This window comes from Lytechinus pictus, chromosome 15, assembly GCF_037042905.1.
Source record: "Lytechinus pictus isolate F3 Inbred chromosome 15, Lp3.0, whole genome shotgun sequence".
NCBI classification, from domain to species: domain Eukaryota; kingdom Metazoa; phylum Echinodermata; class Echinoidea; order Temnopleuroida; family Toxopneustidae; genus Lytechinus; species Lytechinus pictus.
Window position 1 is genome coordinate 13143559 of NC_087259.1, and position 6901 is coordinate 13150459.

Sequence of the window (6901 nt, forward strand, 5' to 3'; positions counted from 1 at the left end):
GTTCTGACCAAGGAATTCCCTGATCTGACCAGGGAAATTTCCATGATCTAACCAGGCTCATCAAATCACAACCTCGAGCATGATCAGAAGGGCAAAAACTGTATTTGACAGTTCATTACATGTTTAATAACGGGAGATGCACAATGATTGAGACAACGGGTCATGTCTGTTTCATGCATAATTCAAACAATACTGCATTTTTGTTTTCACTACTTGTTTTAATTAATAAGCTACTGAGGTCAAGTTTAATAATTCAATGCAACTTTTTAAAAGAAAAAAAATCTAATTTTTCTTTGGTAAAGTTCCTTTTCACAAAGGGTGATTAACTTGTGGATTCCCACTTTTTTCAGCTTATTTTACTCATCCATCATTCAAATTTTATTTCAAGTTGGTGCACTGATTCTCCTTATCGATCATCAAATCAACTAAATTTTTTATGTTTCTTGTCCTTCTGAACAGGCTCGAGTTTATGTTTTGATGAGCCTGTGTTGTTAAATATTTTGAACTCGTGAATGAAAGATAGAGACCCTTCAAGACAGAGCTTTGGAAGTAGTTCTCCAAATTTACAGGTATCGTTATCTTTGTTTTTAACTTCTTCCTGAGTGATCAGATGAATAGTATTTAACTTAATGGAAGATGAAAATAAATCAAATTTTGTGGCGTAAACATTTAAACGTTAAAACAAAGGTATTGACAAACTGTATTTATACATTAAAAAATGAAGAAAAAAAAAGTGGTTTAAGGTCTAACGAATATACGTCTGTTTGCGTAATATACACTCCCGGTATTAGCAACCGTCTGACCTTTTTTATTGAAGCATTGGAAAATAAGATCAAAATTAAAGGATTTGCTCCACACTTTTGTATGATTCTGGGATTTTTAAAATAACAAATTAAAGATTTAATGACATCTGTGGGCAACTGCCCCGCCCCAGTCCACTCTGTAAGGGCATGCGATAAGCTTTGTTATTCGATATGACCATTCAACAATAAAATGTATAACCAGGTGCCGCTGAATCATTCTTGACCGGTGCCGATCTGGATTTGGTTGGCAATAGGCCCTTCTTCATTTTCCTACCGGCGCCTATTTATTGGAACCAGGGGACGCTGGTTATGCTTGACCGGCGCCGATGTATAACTAGATGGCGCCAATTATTCTTGTCCGGCGCCGATTTAGACTTAGGTGGACCTGATTATTCTTGATCGGCGCCGGTTTAGACTCTGACAGCGCCGATTTATAACCAGATGGCGCTGATTATTCTTGACCGGTCCCGATTTAGATATAGGTGGCGCTGATTATCCTTGATCGGCGCCGGTTAAGAACTCAGGCAGTGCCGATCTTTCTTGACTGGCGCCGATTTATAACCAAATGGCGCTGATTATTCTTGTCCGGCACCAATTTAGATTTAGGTGGCGCTGATTATTCTTAATTGGCGCCAGTTATATGCAGGCAGCGCACTGCTGATTATTTTTAACCGGCGAAGTTGTTGGGAAAAGGGTAGTTAAAAGAAAAGATAAGGAAGATGATATGATTGTGCTTTGCTGGGGATAGTCTATCCTTTACTGTTGCTAATATTTTATCAGTGTATAAATTTTCTTAAGCGGCGCCTTTTCTTTTCTTTATTTCTATTTTTTAAGCGGCGCCTTTTCTTTCTTTTACTTTTATTTTTTTGAGCGGCGCCTTGGGCGCCGCTCAAATATTGGGGGGGGGGGGGGGCGTGCGTTATCTGTGCCCTCCCCCTGGATCCGCTACTGAATTGGCATATCGCTCTTAATAATGCCATTGAAATTCCTCAAAGCGTAATTTCATCCAGCCCTTTTCCCCCTTTTAACATCTTCTAGTTCTTCATGATCTATTCTGATGTGTTGCCCAAGGTAGATATAGTGATCTACTCTCAAATTCAGAGTTATGCCCCGTGGCAATGTATTATAATATATGTATCTTTAGTTTATTTTATGAAAAATGAACGATTTTCAAACATTTTTTTTCTTTTTGTTTTGTTTTACATTCATAGATTTTGACGAAAATTTCATTGTGCTTGTTTATTTTGCTCATTTTATGCAAATAGTAAATATATATATATATATATATATATATATATATGTGTGACATATATATATATATATATGTATATTCGAGTTGTTTTAAACAGCATTATGTGTGTCAACAGCAATCAACTTCATTACGTTGCAGGGATTCTCAGATTGATACGAGAGTAACGAGACACTAGGAAAAAAAGTATAGTCTGTATTTTTTTAAGGCAACAACTTTGTTAACTACCACTGAAACCATGATTGTCATTGGCTGATAGAAGTTGTCATATAAATGCAAAACCAGAGTTGTAGCTCTTTACAAAACGGGCTCTAGGTCTGTTATTTTGTTCTATGGCATAGAAGAAAAACGGAACATGTATCAGATTCTTTTATTTGTTTTCTGTTCTGTTTTGTTTTTCCATCAGCAAAGAATTAATCCGGAGTGGTCCAAGACTTCAGATCGATTGCCATGTGTTGCAAGTACACCCTGAGCCAGAATTGGAAGTGGAATAGATCTATACCCTCGAGAAGGCTACACATCACCATCATCCATGCGGCCTGGTCAGCGAAGAAATTCATGGAGCAGGTTTTCATCAGGGGATGATGGCTGGTATGGTGGGTTAGTTGTATAGGAGAAAGTTGCTTGGAACTTGAAAGGCATCCGCCCATCTGCATGCAGCTATCTGATGGTGAGATGAGGTCTGATGATGTCACTGTTGAATGGCCATGCAAGTCGACTGACTTCCTCCATGCACGAAAGGACCCAGTTTTACTATGAGAAGGAGTAGGACGTGGATTGTAGACTTCTGTCGACGAGTATCCTGAACATACCGTGGTAGAAAGTCGTCCCGATGTCGTCCATCATGGTGTGGAGGTGATCAAGATCAAGTTGATCTTCCGCTTGCCTGAGGAACCCTGGGGAGGAAGCGGTGAAGGGAGTGGGGGTACTGGCATTTAAGGTGGACAACAACATGCTCTTCGAGAAAAGCGTGACAAAGTATTCGTGTTTCCTGTCCGAGCGATGTAGGAGCGTAAAGTAAAAAGGGTATTAAAATTTCCAAACTCAAGAAGTAATCTCCTACTCTGGATACGTGAAAATGGTAATATAAAGGCTAGGGAAACATTGAACATACTTGTTTAGGGTATGAGTCTCTTTGAGAAGGTATCTGACATGAAGAATGTTTACTTTAGGGTCAATTTTGAAAGTCCATGGACGAGCATCCATCCATCCATGCACCCATTTATTCATTCATCTATCCAGCCGTCCATATTATTATGCTCGCTTACATGCATTCATTCATCCATCTATCCATCCACCTATTCATTCATGTATGCTCGCATACATGCATGAATCCATCCATTCATTCATTCTTTCATTCACTCATTGATTCATTCATTGATTTGTGTATGACCACTATATGTGTTCATTTATTTAGTCATCCATCCATTAATTCATATACAAATGTCAACTGATAATTATATATATATATTGTAATTTTGTTATGTTGTCTGGTATTGATTACTTCCTCTCTAAGTAACGATATATTTCTGATATCTGCTCTTGATGAATTAGTACATTCTATACCGACCGCACAGAAACGTTGTTAGTCTAACAGAACGTTAACAGTAAGCCCAATAACATCTTCCGGATTGTGAAGTCAAAACACATATTCTGCCACATTGCCTGTTGTAACAGGGCCTCTGTTAGCGCTGAGAACGTTTCTGTGCGGTCAGTACTGGTAATTATCACTTGACAAACTTTGAAGTCTTCAAAAATAAGTTTTACAGTTTTAGAATTTGACAAGTAAAAATCATAATGTTCCGTTGAATGCTTTTAATTGCTCCCATCTCCCCGAAGAATGAAATACGGTAGGGCTATTTTTGTAAGTGCACTTGGTAAATCCGAACCATTAGTTGCTGTGTAAATGAAATATGGCAACATTTTTAAAGATTTGTTATTTTGCCTTGATGATTTATTAATAAATGATGGTGTTACAACTATTGGCGGTGATCCCGGGGGAAGGGAACATGCCCCCTTCCCCTTTGATTTTAAATTTTGCACAGCATTTTATTGGAGAGGGTTGTCTCGTTCACCCCCCTCCCCCCATGGACAAAAAAATCCCATAAAATCACTGCCAATGGTTAAGCTCCTTTTTTGCTACTTGTATTTATTCCAGTACAAAACTTGTTCCTCTCTTTCTTTCTGTCCATCCCTCTCTTCCCCTCTGTCTCTTTCTTCCATTGTCTCTCTCCTCCCCTTTCTCAACTCTCTCTCCCAGAGATCTTATTTGCTCATGAGCAAAGAAGATGATGATCTACCTCTGAAGGGACTTTCACGCTTAGTTTTACGACCATTTGGTTACAGTAAACTTTGCACATGATAGTAATACCCGCAACGGTCGAATGACTAATTTTGAAATCCCCTTTATGTATATTCTGCCTACCTAATTTTCTTACGCAATTTGGAAAATAAACTTAGTGAAATGCATCCTCACATGAATTAACTATATTCAAAACTTGAGCAAAACATCTTATGATAGATATTCCAAACTTTGGAAAACTCGAATTTGTCTAACTAAACATAACCTTTAACATTGTCAATTGGAAATAATATTTTTGTTTTGTAAATTCCATATAATCTTTATGTATTGCATTTCTTCATGCATTGATGATTATTTAAAAATATGGACCAAATAGGCGACAAAATACAGCACATCTTAAAATACTATTCAAGCAAATTTAGAATATAGTTTCAAAATCAAAATGTATTTAATAAAATTATTTTCATTTTGTGTAGTTCACTTTTCTAAAATATTAAAAACTGAAGATATTGTTAAATGTCGAACTGACAAGATTCTCGTAACTTATAAGCTGAAATTCTGTTTGGCATTTCACTAATTTTACAAGATAATCACCTGCAAAATTGCCACCAACTTGAATATTTGGCTTATACAGTGCAGAAGGTAATTTGAATTGTAAGGGTCATTGAAAACGAGACGGAACTCACCTACTCCTTATTACAAATGTTCAGTGACGTATCACTCGGTTAATTCATAACTTCATTTCATCCCCGCCTTCTCAAATCTTGGAAAATTGGAAATTGCACCTTGAAAATGTAGGTCTTAGAACTTTTCTTTAAAAAAACGAATATAATCAAGCATAAGCATAATTTTAAAAGGGTATTTATGGCTGCTTTATACTTTTTTTTTATATATTCGATATGAAAAAAGGGGAGGTACAATAACAATAAGTTCAGATTACTTAATATTTAATTCTAAGGAAATATACAGCCCCTGGGCCCTGTTGCATAAAAGATAATATAAAATAGCGATATGGATCCTAATCAAACGATTGGCTAAATCACATGATCAGTAAGACATTTTAGATAACAGTAACATTTGCCAAAAGTGGTGCTACTAATGATCATATTTTCTATATAGCGCATATCACACATCACTATTTCTCAATGCGCTCAGGAAAAAAAACCGGTTCTTTTGACCGGTCTGGTGAAGAGATGATGGTTTGTCAAATAGGAATCCATATCACTATCTTATAAAACAAATAAAGCACATGTTACTTGGGCATTATAATAATTGCACACACTTGTTACTATAGAAACATTCCAAACACTCTGCTTTGCCTTTGGCATATTAGAACTTTTAAAAGTTACATTGTGTGTATGATTCTTATGCCCTCCTTGGCCCGCATTTTAAGTATGGATAGCCAATTGTTACATAAATCACCAACAGAGATATCATATTTCAGCTCATTTGGCTCTCAAATCATTCATAATTGTCTAGGAAGTATAGAGGATTGTCTTCACCATCGGTGAATCAGGAAAGAGCACAGTAAACATAAGAAACATACAACAATGAAAATTTTGACACTTGGCTTCCCATAATTTTAACAGTTAGACCATGGTCTAAGTTAAACCCGATTTCAGAATACGGGTCCATGTGTATCGTATAAGGTCATACCATCCAATGGTAGCAACATGGAAGCAGATGGCAAAATGACTATATAGTAATTTTATGCAACAGGGCCCTTGGCACCCCCACTCCCAATAAAAAGGGAAAAGGGGTGTCAAAATGGATGAAAAAGGGGCAGGTTGGAATTGATAGTGGGGGGGGGGGGCAGGCAGGTCATATTGATAAGGGAGGGGGATTTGTCACAGTATATACACAAATGAGACTAAAATAAGTTTTAATTTCTCAAATTTTTCATTTATTTTTTCAACAAAAAAAATGACCAGCAGCCAAGAAGATTCATTCAGGTATTCAGGATACCATAGCAGCTGACCTCTGAATTCAATGGGGCAAACCCTACCCCTCACAAAATGACCAGCAGCCTAGTCCGAGCTGGGGTCTTCTTGACAAATCACACAATGTGTTATCACCACTGAGAGACCCATTTTTCAGTGTACAGAGAAGGGCACTGGATACTGTTTTGCATGGTGTACAATTTGCCACAATGAAAGGGCTTTGTTGATGATTTTAATGATATTTTATGCAGCCATTAGTATGCAAGACAAGACAACTTTTTTTTTTATATTTTTTTTTGGGGGGCCTTGATCTTTCCAAACTACTCCCCTTCCTTACAACCATTCAACACAAATAGCAGTTGACCCACGGATTGTGCTCTCTTTGTATACCTCCCTGTCCTATCCATCCAGGGAAGCATTTCATGAAAATTTGTCAGCGATTTTCACCAAAAAAAATCCTTGCATCTGATTGGCTTAGAGCAAATCAGTGATAATCACTAACTCCCTGTATCTGCCCATTTTCAATCATTTCACATCCTTTCAACATACTATCCATGACTGACCCTACAGTGTTCTAATTTTCAATTTAATATTTTTTTTGTACTAT

The 6901-nt window shown here is 37.1% G+C and overlaps 1 long non-coding RNA gene across 1 annotated transcript; it reads left to right on the plus strand.

The window, feature by feature from the left end:
- The first annotated feature begins 457 nt into the window (after positions 1-457).
- LOC135156792 (uncharacterized) lies at positions 458-4200 on the plus strand. Its single transcript, XR_010295830.1, has 2 exons — positions 458-569; positions 2459-4200. It is a non-coding gene; the product is annotated as an uncharacterized LOC135156792 (long non-coding RNA).
- Positions 4201-6901: the final 2701 nt, after the last annotated feature.